A 20283-nucleotide genomic window follows, 5' to 3' on the forward strand; every position below is an offset into this window, starting at 1 on the left:
TCACAAGTTAAACAATTTTTAACTTTGAAGACTGTGGAAGCATAGAATGACACTCGCTTTCAAATGTCAACGCAACCCTGAAAAACAAAGCCAAACGCCCTAATTCTGTTTAGTCTTCTATGTTACAAATGGTTTAACTTTTGCATGTTGCTTCTTCGACATTTGTTGGCAAAGTTCAATTTTGTAACACGATGTTTAGGCCTTTAATGATGTAGGTGTTTGGGATGGCAAATGTGATGTTTTAACCAAAATTCAATTCGGATGTTACAACTTCTTTTGTTTCCACTCTTCCCAAAAAGTCTTTTTTTATTTCTAATCCAAAAACTGACACATATTCTAATACCTCTAGCCCTTAATCCGTCCCTGTATTGCATCCATACTCCCAAATGATGATTACACCATTCCAGTTAAGTGTGGCAAACACACACATTTCATAGTTTTTCCCCCTTCGGGTTCTGTGACACACTCAGAGTCAATCGTCCGTCCATCAATTGTTATGGATGGTTGGTTGGTAGGTTGGATTGTTTTGTTCGTTGGCCACATCGAGCAGTAGCCAGACAGCCAGCTAGCCGGCAATAGTTTTTCCGTGCGTTTTTTTAATTTTGCTCCGCATGTTCCGCATAAAGCTAAGATACAATTCTGCTCGCACACGCACACACACATGCAAATACCCATACAGGCCTTCAACCAAGTCACAAGCTGGTGGCAATAGTGGAGATATATTCAAACAATTACAAATCGTAACAAAAAAAAAATACATTTCGAAATCGACAGTTAGCTGGGAGAATTCGTTTGGTGAAGACGCATTAAAATGCGATACATGAGCATAAAAAAGAAAAACTAGTGTGGAAAAATTAACGAAAAAAAGTGAATATAAAATAAATTTGAAAAAATCATTGTTATAAAAAAATATGATTTGGTGAAAAAATTAAAAAAAAAAAATTTTAAAATTTAAATTTGTAAAAAAGTGTCTGAACTTTTGGTTTTAAGCTATTCAACAAAAAGTGAATATAAATTTTGGAAAAAGGTAATTTATTACAAACATTTGATTCTAATTGGATGATAATTCATTTAATTATCAATATAAATAGCCTATAAAGAATAATAATTTTAAGACCTCTTGCAATTAGCGCTCCAAAGTGAAAAACAAACGATGAAATGTATTTTATTCATTTTAATTTGCAAAAATAGACAATTTTAAGTGTTCTATAATCAATCATCATCAAGTGTTTTATATTGGCCAAATAGTGACACTTGTGGGCGAAATATAGAAGCGTGCACAGTATTTAATTTTGTGTTTTGGGGAATACTAAAAAACCACAAAGGAAAAGCAAAGACGGATATAACAGTGTATATAACACCCTACGTCACATATATGTACCTACTTTAATCAAATATAAGTGCTTAAGTGCGTATAAGGAGTATATAGGGCAGCTGACACCAAGTGTTGCAAATTGAAAATACCACATTTTTATACCCACTACCGAAGGATGGGGGTATATTCATTTTGTCATTCCGTTTGCAACACATCGAAATATCCATTTCCGAACCTATAAAGTGTATATATTCTTGATCAGCGTATAAACCGAAGACAATCTAGCCATGTCCGTCCGTTTGTCTGTTGAAATCACGCTACAGTCTTTAAAATTTGGGATATTGGGCTGAAACTTTGCACAGATTCATTTTTTGTCCATAAGCAGGTTAAGTTCGAAGATGAGATATATCGGACTATATCTTGATATAGCCTCCTATAGAACGATCCGCCGATTTAGGGTCTTAGGCCCATAAAAGGCACATTTATTATCCGATTTTGCTGAAATTTGGGAGAGTGAGTTGTGTTAGGCCCTTCGACCTCCTTCTTCAATTTGGCTCAGATCGATCCAGTTTTGGATATAGCTGCCATATAGACCAATCTCTCGATTTAAGGTCTTAGGCCCATAAAAGGCGCATTTATCGCCGAAATTTGGGACAGTGAGTGTTGTTAAACCCCTCGATATCTTTGTGCAATTTGGCTCAGATCGGTCCAGATTTGGATATAGCTGCCATATAGACCCATTTCTCGATTTAAGGTCTTGCGCCCATGAAAAGCCCATTTATTGTCTGATTTTGCAAAAAATTTGGGACAGTGAGTTGTGTTAGGCCTTTCGACATTCTTCTTCAATTTGGCTCAGATCGGTCCAGATTTGGATAGAGCTGCCATATAGACCGATCTCTCGATTTAAGGTCTTGGGCCCATAAAAGGCGCATTTATTGCCGTATTTCGCCGAAATTTTGGACAGTAAGTTGTGTTAGACCCCTCGACATCTTTGTGCAATTTGGCCCAGATCGGTCGAGATTTGGATATAGCTGCCATATAGACCGATCTCTCGATTTCAGGTTTTGGGCCTATAAAAGGGGCATTTATTGTCTGATTTCGCCGAAATTTGGGACAGCGAATTGTGTTAGACCCCTCGACATCTTTTCGTAATTTGGCGCAGATCGGTCGAGATTTGGATATAGCTGCCATGTAGGTCGATTTCTCGATTTAAGGTTTTGGGTCCATAAAAAGCGCATTTTCTGTCGAATTTAGCCGAAATTTGGGACAGTGAGTTGAGTAAGTCTCTTCGACAGTGCCGTTTAGTTTCGTCCAGATCTGTCCACATTTGGATATAGCTGCCATATACACCGATCTCTCGATTTAAGGTTTTGGTCGGATTTAGCCGAAATTTGGGACAGTGAGTTGTGTAAGTCTCTTCGACAGTGCTCTTTAACTTGGTCCAGATCGGTTCACATTTGGATATAGCTGCCATATAGACCGATCTCTCGGTTTAAGCTTTTGGGCCCATAAAGGCACATTTATAATCCGATTTCACTGAAATTTGGCTTTTCGACATCAGTGTCGTATATATTGTAGACCAAATCGGTCTATAATTTGATATGTCACCAAAAGTCCAATATTTTGTTCAACAAAATTGAACAATGACTTGTACTTATTAGACATTAAATGAATGTCCATTCATTAAATGAATGGTCCAAATCGGACCATATTTCGATAAAGACAAAATATGGTGACGAAAGGTGGTTTATATATATACCCGAGGTGGAGGGTATCCAAAGTTTGGTCCGGCCGAACTTAACGCCTTTTTACTTGTTTTGTGTGAAAATATTTTTGTTGATTCAAATTATAAAAGTGTGTGGAAGTAATCTAAATATCAGAATCCATTCACTTTTGCTCGATATAACCACCTTGTGTTGACTACTGTTCTGAGTCGGTCAAAAAACGAGTTGCTAGCCATCTGCACGAATGTAATCTGCCGGTATTTCGGTCCATTCCTTTCTTCAGCGCATTTATACGGGCATATTTTTACATCCATCACCACGGAATAAATATATCTGCAGCCCCTAACAATAAATAAACGGTGATTTTTTAGCAATTATCTTTTTGGCAACACTGACTGAAACAAATCACGCACTTTTCGCGTTTTGTTTCACTTTCAAACATCTTCAGTTTGTTCTATAATTTACTCATGAATAGTCTTACAAATGAACAAGGTTTGTAAATTATTGAATTTTATTATCAAAAGTCATTTTCCGTTAAGAAAGTTAATCTCGCGCTTGTTCCATTTTATGGGCGAAGCTCATTTTTGGCTTAATGTGTACGTAAATAAGTATAGGTGTCGATTTTGGAGTGAAGATCAGCCAGAAGCATTGCAATAGCTACCAATGCATCCAGAAAAAGTCATAGTTTGGTACAGTTTATGGGGTGGTGACATCATTGGACCGTACTTCTTCAAAGATGATGTGAATCGTAACGCAACTATGAATGTTGAGCGCTACCGTGAGATGATATCCAATTTTTTTTTGCCCAAAATGCAAGAGCTTGACTTGCATGACATGTGGTGCCACATGCCACACAGCACGCGTAAAATTCGACTTATAGAGGGGCGAGTTCGGTGAAGATTTTATTTCACGTTTGGGACCGGTCATTAGGCCGCCTAGATCATGCGATTAAACGCCTTTAAACGTTTTTTTTTTGTAGGGCTATGTTAAAGGAGGCCTCCGTAGCGCAGAGGTTAGCATGTCCGCCTATGAAGCTGAACGCCTGTGTTTGGTACTAGCCTTAGTACCGAGCTGGTAATGGTTTTAATACCAATCTGTTATTGGTTTTAGCACCAGACCGTTAATGGTTTTAGTACCAAACCGTTATTGATTATTCCACCAAAACATTGAAAATAATATTAATCTAATTTCATTTCGAAAATTAATGTTAATAATTGTTAATAATTACAAAATAATGTTACACAGTGACCAATCTCAATTATTTGTATTCAGCAATTTATTCCATAACCATCGATTCCCAGAAGTAGTTTTCCTATGAATACACCTTTTTCCACACAATGTCCTTTGAATTTGTACAATTTCGATTTTCACCGCTTTCGAGTATTTGAACAGGGTTTTTATACCCACTACCAGGATGGGGGTATACTAATCTAGTCATTTCCTTTGTAACACCTCGAATTATTGATGAAGGGCCCCTATAAAATATATATATTCTTCATCGTCTCGCCATTCTGAGTCGAACTAGCCATGTCCGTCCGTCTGTCGAAATCACGATAGCGGTCGCACACCGATTGAAATTTGCACAGATACTTAATATTTTGCACAGATACTTAATATTTTGCACAGATACTTAATATTTTGCACAGATACTTAATATTAATGTAGGTCGTTGGGGATTGCGGTCTGCGGATTTGACATCTTGAGCCTCTGAAAGCCGCGATTTTTGTCCGATTTGGCTGTTCTGTTATAACTCCCAATAACTGTGCTAAGTACGGAACAAATCGGTCTATAACCTGATATAGCTCCCATATAAACTGATCTTCCGACTTGACTTCTTGAGCCCTTACAAGCCGCGATTTTTATCCGATTTAGCTGAAATTTTGCATATAGTGTTCTGTTATGACTCTCAAACACTGTGTTAAGTAGGGTTCAAATCGGTCAAGAATATTATATAGGTCCCATATAAACCGCTCTACCGATTTGACTTCTTAAGCCCTAGGAAGCCTCCATTTACATCCGATTTGACTGAAATTTTTCATTCGATGTTCTGTTATGATTTCCACTAAGTATCGTCTAAATCGATTAAGAACCTGATATAGCTTCCATATAAATCGATCTCCCGATTTGATTTCTTGAGCCCGTGAAATCCGCAATTTTTGTCCGATTTGAATGAAATTTTGCACATAGTGTTCTGTTATGACTTCCAACAACTGTGTTGTATTTGAATAAGGGAAGTAAGATTTAATTTGTTGTTAATTTGTTAACGTATAAAACAAGTCGACTTAAAGAGCCCTGTTTAAATTCAGATGTGGGCTTTACAACTTACTCTAGTTGGAATGGTTGTAAAGTACCCAATATCCATTTGACATCTCCTTCTGATGATTTTTCTTGGTCGAAAATGAAATCGCTATAACGGAACATCACAGTTTTAGCTGACTTTTAAATGTTTTTTTGCTATACTATTCTTTGAATAGAAAGCATTAAACAAAGGTCAAAAGTCGGACAATATCTTGCAATGAAATCTCAGTAAGTTTTTTTCTTTTGCAAAACTTTCCTATAGCTCTTAAAAAATAACACTTTACTTAACTAACATTAACACAGATTATCGTTAACCGATCGTCATAATATTTCGTATATTGCTTATAAGGATCAGAGAGAAACAAGTGGAGGGTATGCGTTTACCTATTTGCCAAAAACAAATATCTTTTATAGCGTGGGACAATCTAATGTACAAACAACGAGTATATTAAGTATGTCACAATCATAATGATTTATTATCAATTTCCCCCTTTGAATGTACGTCTTTTTCTAACCCAAGGGAAATCATTTATACATGGTCCTGTTCCATATATTTACTATGTGGATCCCTCTTTTTTGTTGATATATAATTGAGGCAGGTGGGAAAAAGAAATGAAATCATAATGAAGTTATTAATTGTAATTTCCAACAATTGCCCTTGGGCATATTCGTATGATACAATAAATATTGCCAACATGTGTGTGGTTGGAGATATTTTTTTCATATTAGAGCTATTCTAACTAGTTGTTGTTCTTTCATTTGTGTAATATATAAATGGCGACCAAGTTTATTAAACTTTAATGTCAATCAAATGGTCAGCGAGCGTGCATTGGCTATACGTCACCGTGCACGTGAGTTTAATGGTACGTAATGTGGAGTTTGATGGTTTGAAGGAAGAGTGATAGTTAATCGATGAAGAGGGCCGCTTAAAGAGGTTGGTAAATCTAATCTCCTCTCTGTTTATACATTGTTAGACAATATAAAGTACGTTTGTGTACCTTTCTTCATTAATCCTCAATATTTTTTATCTACGTGTATTATTTACTGTTTTTTATAGTTCCATTGTTTGTTGGAGTGCCTCATTTATTTCCATAAACATTTGAAATTTTTAAATTTAAAGTATAAAATATCAGAATCTGGGGTCAGAATAATTATTGCTTTGTATAAAATAAGGAAGTCAAATAAAAGTTGAAAAAATGTCAGAAAACGTAAGACGACGAAGTTTGATGATGATCATATTGCAATTCTAGCAAAGAGAAATTCTTTTACAATAGCCAGAGATATAAAAGAGAAACGAGAATTAAATATTTCGACTCGAACTGTCCAAAGAAGACTTAATGAAAGGGGTTTAAAAAGTGCCTTCGCTATGAAGAAACAACACCTGCGAGCAGCCAATAGAAAAAAAAGATTGACCTTTGCAAAAAAGTATATAAATATGTCTGAATCATTTTGGAATGATATAAAATACCGTAACTTAAGCTGGCTAATTGGAAGAAACTCAGTCTTATCAACGGACAACAAACTTCTGATCTACAAACAGACGCTAAAACCTCTGTGGCAATATGGCATACAACTTTGGGGATGTGCTTCAAACAGTAATATAGAAAAAATACAAAGGTTCCAAAATAAAGCAATGAGATCAGCTGTCAATGCACCATGGTTTGTCCGAAATAGTGACTTACATCGAGATCTTAAAATGAAAACTGTAAAAGAGGAAATCTCTAACCATGCTCAGAAACATGCAATGCGGCTCCAGCAACATACTAACCCTGAGGCCCTAAAGCTGCTCGATTATTCGAATCAATTCAGAAGACTGCAACGATTCAAACCCCATGATTTGTTAACACGCTTCACAGGATAGAAGATAGATAGCATATTACGTAATAGAAATAAATTATCTTAATTCAAATATTTTGTATTAGGTTAATCTAATTACCCAATTATTTTTTAGTACGTCTGCATCAAAACTACTAGTTAGTCACTTTGTAATTAGAGACTAGTTGTAGTATTACTTTAAGCATGATACCTATTCAATAAATTTGCTTAAAAAAAAAAAAAAAAAAAAAAAAAAAAAAAAAAAAAAAAAAATTTTGGAATAAACTTATAGACAGACGAGTCAAAGTATGAACAAAAAATGGCAAAAATCGGAAAAGAGTGTGGTGTGAACCAACACAAATGCTAAAATCGAAAAACCGTATACATACTGTAAAATATGGTGGATGTTTTTCCTCTTCAGGAGTTGGAAGGCTTTTAAAAATTGACTCTAAAATGGCTGGAGAGCTCTATGTAAATATTTTGGAAGAAAATCTTTATAGTAGTGCGTAGGAAATGGGCTTGGTGGAGTTCATCATTCAACAAGACGGCGACCCCAAGCACACGAGTAAGGCCACTTAAAAATATTTTGAAGAAAGTAATGTTGAAAAATTAGAACGGCCTGCGCAAAGCCCTGATCCCATAGAGCACCTTTGGGGTATCCTAGATGACAAAATCCTGATGGAATTCATATTAAATCTTCAAACATTTTCGGAAAAAGTGCTAAGTGAGTGGAGGCAATTCCAACAAATACTTTGAAGAACCTTACTTGAAGTATGCCGAAAAGATTGAGAGAAGTCATAAAAAACAAAGGAGGAGCAAGGAGTTTTACTTTATTTTGTCACTTGAAATTCCTGATGTGCCATATAGTTTGTATTATAAATAGAAAATATAACGTAAGAATTCAATGTTAAGTTCATTGTTAGATTAAACATTAACCGAATTAAAAATAAAGCTATAATTTATAAACATTTGAAAACAATAAATATATGTTTTAATCAAAATTTTAAAAACCGCACTTTATTTTGTCCGACATTGTATATCGCGAACCAGATCAGACTTGGTTGAAAGGAGGCCACCGTAGCGAAGAGGTTAGAATGTTCATCTATGACTTTGAACGATAGGGTTCAAATCCAGGCGAGAACATCAGAAACAATTTTCACTGGTGGTTATCCCCTGGCGCATTTGTGAGGCTTTGTAAAACTTCTCCTTACAAAGGTGTAGCACTGCGGAAAGGCCTTCAGACTCGGGTTTAAAAAGAAGGTCCCTAGCATTGAGCTTGAATGTGAGAAGTCCCCTTGTGCAATGTTTGTGGGAAAATTTGCAATATACGGAATAACTAAACCACAAACTGCTGTTTGCTAATATGATTTGCATTGGCATTTCCTTAAACTTTTCGTTTCTGAGCAATAATCTCAGAAGTAGTTAACCACAAGTATTTCTAGTTATAAATACTCCAAAAAATTGATGTAAAGTTTATTTCATATTTTGTAATGCCACAACACAAACATTGTTTAAACAAGGCTTGTTTGCTTACTCAAGCGTCTATATAATACAAGTTTTGACAGATATAACATGAATGGAGTTCTCGTTCTAAAACTTTTCCAATTTAACTATGTTATATCTATTATGATTCAGCATTTGTATTAACTACAATATTTGTGTTAACGTTGTAATAAAAAAGCTAATGTATTTTTATCGGAAATACTGCTACATGAGCATTCAAAAAATTTGATAAATTTTACCTCCATAGCTTTTCAACAAAACCGCAGCCATAATATAAATCATAAAAAAATTCCTTTCATACATATTTATCGTAATGCTCACTCAATGTAACTTTCATTGTTAAGCGATAATGAAACATATTTCATAATTAGTTGATGAGATACTAAAATGAGAAGATATACTATGCTAGGTGACATCAAACTATTGTATTTATGTAGGCCCTAAACGACAGAGACGAAGGCAAAAGGTTCGAAATGTTTGTTTTTATTATGATAAATTATGAGTAGAATTTCAGATCTAAAGATTAGATAACAACATATGAAATATTGAATCACTTCACCGCTTGGTTATTTATGTTGAATTGATTGAAGCAGAGAGTATTGACGTTATCAAATTAAAATTTTAGAAATACTATGACTTGCAAATAACACCTACATATGTAAGTATACTGGGACGGTGATGCAAAGTGTCACCAGGTTCAAACTGGTATATCTGTCTAACGAAAAATGGCAGCTACTTGATAATTGTTTAATTGACAGCTCATTATACTGTTTAAAAGCCATTGAAAGCATTACCTTCTGGGTTTATTCAAAAAGAAGTTATTCGTGATGAGGGTCAAGCCTAATAATAATAACCGACTATTGTTGGCGAACTCAAATACCTCAAAGTAAACAAATTGTTTGTGTGCCGCAGAATAAATCGTTATAATGATACCGGTAGCGTTGCCAAACGTCAGGTGGTGGTCTAAAAAACTGCAACAACACCTGAGAATGGTTCGACGAATGAAGGCTCGATTTCAATGAAAATATCCCATGCAAGCATGCAAAAAAACATTGAAAAAGAAGCTAAAGGTAAAGCTGTAAAAGTTCAAAAAGGCGCATAATCTTATACCAAAGCAAAACAATATAGATTCGTAATAACAATATAACAAATTTTCTTCCACGAACGTGTGAGAAACTCGAAAAAAACCGAGTCAACATACATTCTACTTTCAATACATGAAACCTATTTTGAAATCTAGTCAGACTATAATTTCGCATGCAAAAAAGGCCATATCGGATGAAAGATGTATATGGAAGCTACACCTAAATCTGAACCGATTTTCAAAAAATGTTGTACATGTACCAATCTGACCAAAGGCCACATCAGCTAAAAGGTATATACGGAAGCTATATCTGATCCGATATTAATGAAATTTTGCATACGTATGGGACGACAAATAAAACATCTTGTGCTAAATTTTGTAAAGATCGAACCAAAATTGTGGCTACTACAGCCTTAAAGGCCATATCGGATGAAAGATATATATGGGAGCTATATCTAAATCTGACCCGATTTTGTTGAAAATTTTCACGTATATTGGGACGTAACAAAAAGCTCTTAATGCCAAATTTGGTTAAGATCAGACCAAAATTGTGGCTTCTACAGCATTAAAAGGGCATATCGGATGAAAGATATATATGGGAGCAATATCTAAATCTGAACCGATTTTTTCCGAAATTAATAGCGTTCGTCCTTGAACCAAAAACGTGATTTGTGCATTATTTTATGAATATCGGACAACAAATGCGATCTGTACCTTGATTACACGAATACATTGACGGACAGACAGAGGTCATAGCTTAATCGAATCAGGAAGTGATCTGTTTAAATGGGAGCTACAGCGGTCAAAAAAAGTATTCATCATTCAATGTTTTTTTTTTTAATAAGTCTACAAAAGACAATTGGAATAAAAACATATTAAACTAATGATGCAGTAGTGCTTGTGTGATATATATGTACACAATTTCATTGTTTTTAAAGAAAAAAATAGTATTTATTGGAACAAAAAGGGCCATTTTACAGCTGAACACAAAAAATTAAACAAAAAAAGTATTCATCATTGCAAAAAAACAAAAAAATAAATAACATAATTTAAAAAAATTAATACTTTGTTATTCGACCACCGCGTCTTATAACTTCTTTTAAACGGTTTGACATCGATTGGACTAATTTAGCGGTTATATTTTGGTCTATATTAGTCCATTCCTCCATTATCACCTGTTGCATTTGACTCTTGCTCGAAAAATTGCGCGTTCTCAATTTGCGTTCGAGATGTTCCCAAAGATGTTCAATTGGGTTCAAGTCGGGACTTTGAGGAGGAGTTTTAATGACTTTGGGGCAGTTATACAGCATCCTTAAATTCCTCTTTAAAATGTCAATGTAATACTTATGATCCATTACTTCATTAATAATTTCAAGATTTCCCGCTCCTGAAGCCGCCATACACCCCCAAACCATTAAACCACCTCCACCATGTTTTACAGTAGCAACTGTGTTTCGTTCTTCAAGCTCTGTATTTGGTTTTCTGTACACTATGACCTTTCCATCGCACCCAAAAAGATTAAACTTGCTCTCGTCTGCAAAAATGACTGTTTTCCAAAATGATTCGGGCTGTTTTACATACATTTTTGCGAAGTTTAGCCTTTTCACTCGGTTTATTTTATTTATAAAGGGCTTCTTACGTGCAGTTCTTCCTCTGTAACTATGCCTTTTGAGTGTATTTCGAATTGTTTGTGTAGTAACTTCCTTCCCTAAATATTCCATAGTGTTTTTACGAAGAATGGTCGCATTTGTCTTCGGAGTTTTCTGAACTTGCCGCACTAGCCAACGCACATCTCCAACTGAAAGTGCTTTTGGTCGACCAGATCTTGGTTTATTGTCAACAGTTTTCGTTTCTGTCCACTTTCTGATGATGGATTGTATAGTAGATCGTGGTCTATTTAATATTTCACTGATAGTTTTTTGAGTTAAACCATTCCTGTGGTGTTTTATTATCAAAACTTTTACCTCATCAGAAACCTCGTTTTGCTTACGACCCATTTTGACAAAAACTATATTTTCAATGAAATTAAATATTTGCTGTCAAGGGCAAAGCCTCCTTTACTAAATAAAACAGAAAAGGGGGATTCCCAAATAATATTTAAATTTGACTTTGATGATAGCACATCAATGATGAATACTTTTTTTGTTCTGTTTTTGGTGTTATTATATAAAATTGCATTTTTTGCGCTAATTAAATTTATTTTTTGAATTTATTTTAAAACATATTACGAAAAATAAACTATTGCATAAAACTGCATTATTTGTTTACTTTAAATTTTCTTCAATTACCCAAAATAAGTGAATTTATTATCAATTTTGCTAATGATGAATACTTTTTTTGACCGCTGTATATGAGGTTATGGACCGATTCAGGTTATATTTAATACGTAGTTTAAATCATATAAGAAGTCGTTATGCAAAATTTCAGCCAAATGGGATGGGAATTGCTTTCTCTAGAGTCTCAAGAAATGTAGTCGGAAGATTGGTTTCTAATGGAGCTATATCAGATTGTGAATCGATCTGGGCCATATTAAGCGCAGTGGTTGATGGTAAAAAAAATCATTTCGTGTACTATTTCAGCCAAATCGGATAATAATTGCGCCCTATCGCGCAACAAGAAGTCAAAATTCGAGATTTATTTGGGAGCTATATCACGTTGTAAACCGATTTGGGCATTACTTGTCGCAGTTTTAGAAGTTAGAACAAATCGGATAGAAATTGCACCTTCTAGCGGCTCGATAAGTCAAGATCCGAAATCGGTTTATATGGGAGCTAAATAAGGTTATGAACCAATTTTGACCATATTTGGTACAGTTGTTGACGGTCAAACCAAAACACTTCATGTTATATTTTAGCCCAATCGGTTAATAATTGCGCTCACTATAGGCTTACGAAATCAAGATCCCAGATTGGATTATATGGGAGCCATATCAGGTTATGAACAGATTTGAACCATACATGGCGCAGTTGTTAGAAGTTAGAACAAAACACTTCATGTAAAATTTCAGCCAAATCTGGAATAATTGCGACCTCTAGAGGCTCACGAAGTCAAGATCTGAGATCGGTTCATATGGGTGCTAAATCCGGTTGTGAACCGATTTGGGACATTCATGGCGCAGTTATTGATGATCAAACCAAAACGCTTCATGCAAAATGTCATCCAAATTGGGGAATAATTGTGCCCTCTAGCGGCTCACGAAGTCAAGATCCGGTGGTGAACGGATTTGGGCCATATTTTTCGCAGTTGTTGAACCAAAACACTTCATGCAAAATTTCAGCCAAACCGGAATATGTCATCCAAATTGTGGAATAATTGCGCTCTCCAGCGGCTCAAGAAGTCAAGATCCAAGATGCTACAGAATTGATTGAGAATAAATGCCACGTCTATGTTTTGTGCCTATGTGATGGATAAAATTATAAGTGACAGCTCTACAGTGGGGGGGCCACCGCGGGGCAGAGGTAAGCAGGTTCGCTTATGTCGCTAAACGCCATGGTTATCGCATCCTTAATAAATGAGATATTAAACCATTAAAAAAACTTATACTCAAAGAGGGTATAAGAGGAAGGTACCTTATCAATGAGCTTACACTTGAATCCGACAGCTCTAATTGATATGTGGAAAGTTTGCCACGTGTTCATTAACGGAATATGTCGAACAAGTACCAACATCTATTCGATACCCATTCTTCACCAATAATAATATGATTTCGTCGTTGACAGTCATTATAACACTTCTACCTGGTTTAGAGTGTTGATCCATGGCATATTCTATTTCCAGTCCGATAATGGATTATTCCTGCTGTTCTGGGCTGTAATGACCTCTTATAGTTTGTCCTTTGATCCTACAAGCTCATATTATCCACGCATCCCTTCAAACGTCTCACTTGTTTACAAGCAAATATCTCGTCAATTTCTATTGCACCTGTGATGCCCCTCATTGTAGAAGTTGGGTTTTACTTAAGTGTCTTAATAACAGTGTAATTCGCCGAAAACGTGTCTTTGGTCCAGCCGCATTTGGAACCCTTAAGTCATCAAAGACACTGAAACAACAGGTTTCCTCTCAGTTGTCAGGATATAATTCGCGAAGGAAAGAGGTTTTGTCACAAAAAATGTACATTCGCAATGGCTAGAGTAGAGTAGCTAATTTTCACTATCTGTATATTAAACTAAAGGGCTTATTACTTTTAAGTGTCGTAGCTGAGAACTGAGTGGTCGGCTTCTCGGCTAGGTAGAGGTGATGTGGCTCTGTGTTGGGACGGAATGCCTTCTGACATGGACGATGAAGACCTAAAACGGTACTTATATCGAGGCGATGTTGGACCCTCTTGTTTAAGGAGGAGCTCTGTGGTGGAGACCTGAAACGGCACCAAGTGGAAGCAGCTTGGTGTGAGTGGAGGTGGCAAAGGAACGTCGGTCTCTACAGGACAGTTCGGTGGGGCATCAGGGTCCGGTCAGTAGTGTTAGGATAGTGTGGGGCTTGCTGAACGAGCATAACGCTTGCCGGCACGGCCTACTTGGCGATATTTGCAGAAAACATACAAGTACACATTTTACGGACTGAAATGTCGGCGGGTTTAGGAGGCAACAATCACATTGTTCACTGTTGGCAGAGGAAAGGAGGGGATAACTCAGCGATTGTTCGGAGTAGCGATCTCGTAAGTTCAGTGTTGATTGTTGTACGGTGCAGTGACCTCGAAAGTATACTGTTGTCAGCGGAAAGACAGAGTTGTACGATGCAGTGACCACTCAAGCACAAGTTCACTTTTGTGCAAATTTCACAGGAAGTATAATGGTGCAGTGACCACGAAAGTACACTGCTTAACGATGGGAAAGGCAGAGGTTCTACGATACAGTGACCACGAAAGTACTATGTCGGCAATGCTCACCTTTGCGCAACATTCACGGAATTTTACGGAGCAGTGACAACGAAATTGCATTTTGGAACAGGGAAAATCTGAGCAATTTTATGGCGCAGTGCTCACAGAAGTTCACTGTTGAACTGGGAAAAATCGGAGGTCATAGGGTGAAGTGACTGCGAAAGTACACAGTTGCCGACGTTCACTTTTGTGGAAATTTCGGGGCAATTATAAGGCGCAGTTACCACGAAGTGACGGAAGTTCCCGACTATTTTCTCGGATTCATGAATACTAGCACTCTACTCATCCAGATTACGACATTCGACTTTTAATTCCTTAGTGGGCAAAATTCAAGGTGGAGTGGCCTTTTTCCTACCAGGACATGACTATGTTAAAATATTCTAAACTTTTTGGTTTTGTATCACTGTACAGCGTGTTATTTGTAATGCCTTCAGAGTTGAAACTAATGATATTTGCCATACTGAAATCACTCAAACAGAGAAAAATTGTTTATAGAAACATCATATTTGTCGACGCCTAGTTTGAAAAGCATATGGAATGTTTTATTATAACTACAAAATTAATATAAGTGTTAGTTGTGTGTGTGTGTGCTTTTTCCATGGCAATACCACAATTTCATGTTTTCTTTTTTTTTATTAATTTTGTTGATATATATAAAATTTTCCATGTCAGAGAAAGAGCAATATTCAAATTAAATGATTTCTCAACAGATGTTAATAAATCAATTGCAATATAAATATTTCAATTGATGTAAACGCTTGCAATGAAGAAGATTGTCAAGTTTTGTACAATGGTGGTGGTAATAAAAGTTTACGAAATGATTGAATTAAAATAATTTTTTTGGCTTATGAAAAAGAAAAAGTAACATATGAATGGAAAAATCTTGCGATAAAAATTAAGTTTATTATATTCCATAAAGAGATAATAAACTTTGAGCCTTATAAGAATGGAAACGTTATTTTAAAACAATAGAGACGAGTCAAATAAAATAGAGTAAATATTGGAACAACAGCAGCTAATGAATCCATATTTGAAGACAACTTCCGCGCAAAAATTAGTTAAATAGGTTATAATAACATCATAGAACCAGGGATGATATATGTGGTTAAGAAAATGGTAGAAAATACGAGTCGAAATGGTACTTCTACTGCCAAAATGTACCACTGCTACAACAACAACAAATCCCATGGCAGTCGGTTGTACCTACCATACTGATCCGATGAAGTCCTTCATCGACAAGTGCTGCCGCCTCAGAGTACAACACACTGCTACAACAACAACAACCATTATTGCTGAAGTATAGAAATCCACACTGGAAGCCATTGTTGAAGATAAGTAAGGGCAAACATGCACTTTATAGGGCGTTTTTTATACCCACCACCGAAGAATGGGGGTATGTACATTTTGTCATTCCGTTTACAACACATCGAAATATCAATTTCCGACCCTATATATTCTTGATCAGCGTAAAAATCTGAGACGATCTAGCCATGTCCGTTCGTCTATCTGTTGAAATCACGATACAGCCTTTAAAAATAGAGATATTGAGCTAGAACTTTGCACAGATTCTTTTTTTGTCCATAAGTTGGTTAAGTTCGAAGATGTGTTATATCGGACTTTATCTTCATTCAGCCCCCATTTTGATCGATCCGCCAATTTAGGGTGTTAGGCGCATAAAAGCCACATTTACTATCCGATTTTGCTGAAATTTGGGGCAGTAAGTTGTGTTAGGCCAGTCGACATCCTTTCTCAATTTGGCCCAGATCTGTCCAGATTTGGATATAGCTGCCATTTAGACCGATCTCCCGATTTAAGGTCTTGGACCCACAAAAGGCGCAATTATTGTCCGATTTCGCCAAAAATTGAGACAGTAAGTTATATTAGGCTCTTAGACATCTTTCTTCAGTTTGGCCCAGATCGGTCCAGATTAAGATATAGTTGCCATATAGACCGATCTCTCGATTTAAGGTTTTGGGTCCTTAAAAGGTGCATTTATTGTCCGATGTCATCAAAATTTCGGACAGTGACTTAAGTTAGGCCCCTCGATATATATCTGCAAAATGCCACATATCGGTCCAGATTTGGATATAGCTGCCATATAGACCGATCTCTCGATTTAAGGTTTTTGACCCATAAAAGGCGCATTTATTGCCCGATTTCGCCGAAATTTGAGACAGTGAGCTGTATTAGGCCCTTAGATAGCCATCTTTAATTTGGCTTAGATCGGTCCATATGTGGATATAGCTGCCATATAGACCGATCTCTCGTGCTAAGTTCGACCGGGCCGAATCTTGGGAACCCCTCCACCATTGATTCAGCTAAAAATGTATACAAACTAAATTTAGTTGAAGGGCATAATTTTATTCTACATACCAAACTTTTGTCAAACCAGCAAAATTAAAGCTTCTAGGAACCGAACAAGCATAGTCGCGAGACAGTTTATATGGAAGCTATATCAGGTTATAGACCGATTTGGACCTTACTTAACACAATCGTCAGAAGTCATAAGAGAACACTACATGCAAAATTTAGAAGGCTTAAGAAGTCTAATCGGGAGATCTGTTTATATGGCGGCAATATCAGGTTATAGACTGATTAAGACTATACTTGACACAGTTACTGGGAATCATACCAAACCAACATATGCAAACTTTTAGCCAAATCGAATAAGAATTGCGCCCTCTAGAAGTCAAGACCCAAGGTCGAGTTATATGACAGCTATATCAAGTTATCAACCGATTTGGATCATATTTGGCACAGCCATTGGAAATTATATCCAAACATCACGTGCAAGAAGTCAAGACCCAAGATCGGTTTATATGGCAGCTATATCAAAACATGAACCGATTTGACCTATTTACTATCCAAACCGACCTACACTAATAAGAAGTATTTGTGCAAAATTTCAGGCGCCTAGCTTTACTCCTTCGAATGTTAGCATGCTTTCAACAGAAGGACGGGCGGATGGACATGGCTAGATCGGCTTGAAATGTCTAAAACGCATATTTCGAGTTGGTACAAACGGAATAGCGAAATTAGTATACTAACCATCCTATGGTGGAGGGTAGAACAAGTAAAAGCGTGCTAAGTTCGGCCGGGCCGAATCTTGGTAACCCACCACTATGTATTCTGCTAAAACATGGGAGCTATATCTGGTTATAGACCGATTTGGACCGTACTTGGCAGAGTTTTTGAGTCGCAAAATATAAAATTTCAGCCAAATCGGATGAAAATTAGGGCTTCCAGCGGCTCAAGAAGTCAAATCGGGAGATCGATTTATATGGGAGCTATATCAGGTTATAGACTGATTCAGGCCGTACTTAGCTGAGTTGTTAGAAGTAATAACAGAACACTATGTGCAAAATTTTATCCAAATCGGATTAAAATTGAGGCTTTCAGGGGCTCAAAAAGTCAAATCGTGAGTTCGGGTTATATGGGAGCTATATTAGGTTACGTACCGATTTGGACCGTACTTAGCATGGTTGTTGGAAGTCTACGTGCAAAATTTCAGCCAAATCGGACTAAAATTACGGCTTGTAAAGGCTCAAGAAGTCAAATCGGGAGATCGGTTTATATGGGAGCTATATCCAAATCTAAACCGATATGGCCCATTTACAATACCCAATAGCCTACATCAATATTAGGTATCTGTGGAAAATTTCAAGCGGCTAGCTTTACGCGTTCGACCGCTATCGTGATTTCGACAGACGGACGGACATGGCTAGATCGAATCAGGACGTCGAGACGACCATAAATATATGTACTTATGGGGTCTTAGACGAATATTTCGAGTTGTTACAAACGGAATGACTAGATTAGTATATCCCCATCCTATGGTGATGGGCCTATCTACATCAACCAGCATGGTTATATGTTTAGCGGTTTGAGTCAATCTGTTAGGCACACAGCTCTTGTAAATATGTAGACAAAAAGAAAAGTTTGTTTTAAAACCCAAAAACCTCGATATTATTTCTTTTAGTTACTCAACTTTCATAAAAGGTATGAAATTGCTCTCGGAGTTACCGTGATAATTTTGAACATTAAAAGGTATCAAAAGAAGTATAGAGATTAACATCCTCGCATAGAACGCTCAAACGGATGTAGGTAGGAGAGTGAGAGAGAGTTTACCTTAAAAATTCAATGAAGCGTTCGCACTTTATTCGTTCGCATAATCATCGATATCAGCTGATTTTCCATATAAATCAGCTGCTATATATAAATTGGCAAACGCATCGTGTACGAACCCTATTTCACCACAGTCGGATATATACACATAATAGGTATAGGTCTGTTCGCGCAAATTTGTAAACATTTTTGGGTACACGAACACACTTAATGTTTATAGAGTCATTTAATCTTAAGGGATTAAGAAACAACGATAAATGAAAAAACTACGCGTGTTCACAAAATCATCAACGCAATATTTTCAACAACGTCTGTGTATGATATTGACAACATTGGTGCATGATGTTTCAACGTATTTTGTCTATCAGTGTAGATAAAAAATTGAGAAATAAATTTAAGATATTTTCATTCAAATTCATACCAATAGAGTTTGGTTTCCTTATTCAAAACCTCTCATTTTTTTGTTTAGTTCTCTTTCGTATTATTAAATTTTCCGCCATTGCTGAATGTCAATGTTTTGCTAACCTCTGTATATTATCCCCAATACATAAACTATAGCATTTCCAAACTGGGAATAACAAAATTAAATTGTGGTTGTCATTCTCTTATCTTGTGTAGACAATCTAATGGCAAACAATGACGATGACATTGCAGGGGAAAAAATATTGATAAACATTTTGAGCCAAACACGAAAACAAACCAACATTTTTTAGTAATTTCTAACATTGGTTATTTGCCGCCAACACTTTTCACATGAAATCAAGAAATAAAACAAAAATTCCGATTTCTACGAAAAGTTTAATGCAGGCTTATATTAATGTATGAGGTACTTAAATACATCGACCATCAGTTTTTGTCCAAAAATGGTCAGAATATTAAGAAGGTCAAGTCGCAATGATAATAATTTTTTTTATGGAATGTTGCTATCTTGAGCAATGGCGTGGGTGTAGTGGGAATAAATCAAGCATAAGTTAAGTGAAAACAAGCTATGGAATATGCTTAAAATAAACATTAGTATAAGTGAATTACTATGAAGTTTAAAAATCTTCGAATGCATGAGGATCCTATGGGCTCAGGAGTCGAATAGGTGGACGGGTTAAAGTTAAAGTGGCAGTATGCCAACAGACTTATATGGATATTTTAACCTACTTCTTTGTCTGCACATCGGTGGTACACGATTCATCAACATGGACATACAAAAATACACGTGACTGTCCCTTAATGGAGGCCACATTATAATAGGTAAACTCTTCGGTGTTAAATAGAAGTAAAGTCTTGCCAGGGTGCAAACATCGAAAGTGACTATCAACTCTTATTTGGAACTTTGCGCCTTCTCCCACCCGCTGTAAAAAAAAAGAAAAAGGCAAAAAATGGAACGTTTGTAAGACCCAAAGATATCCACTTCCTTACAATAACACCTCGCACCTGAGCGTGAAAACAAAGCTCACGTTGCCTTGAGATTCATGATTGGATTATGGGCACTACTGCGATCTCTTGAGGTTATGGTGGAAATCCAGCCGATCGATTTTTTTATAAAGAAATT

General features: G+C 36.3%; 1 protein-coding gene across 1 annotated transcript in view; it reads left to right on the forward strand.

Moving 5' to 3' along the window:
• The first annotated feature begins 550 nt into the window (after positions 1-550).
• Positions 551-20283, forward strand: part of LOC106086092 (acyl-CoA desaturase) — a 53482-nt gene continuing 33749 nt past the window's right edge. The window contains exon 1 of the mRNA XM_013250619.2: positions 551-1027. The gene's annotated coding sequence lies outside the window, so the exon portion shown is untranslated. The remainder of the gene's footprint in view (positions 1028-20283) is intronic.

The sequence above is a fragment of the Stomoxys calcitrans genome, chromosome 2, assembly GCF_963082655.1.
Source record: "Stomoxys calcitrans chromosome 2, idStoCalc2.1, whole genome shotgun sequence".
Taxonomy (NCBI): Eukaryota; Metazoa; Arthropoda; class Insecta; order Diptera; family Muscidae; genus Stomoxys; species Stomoxys calcitrans.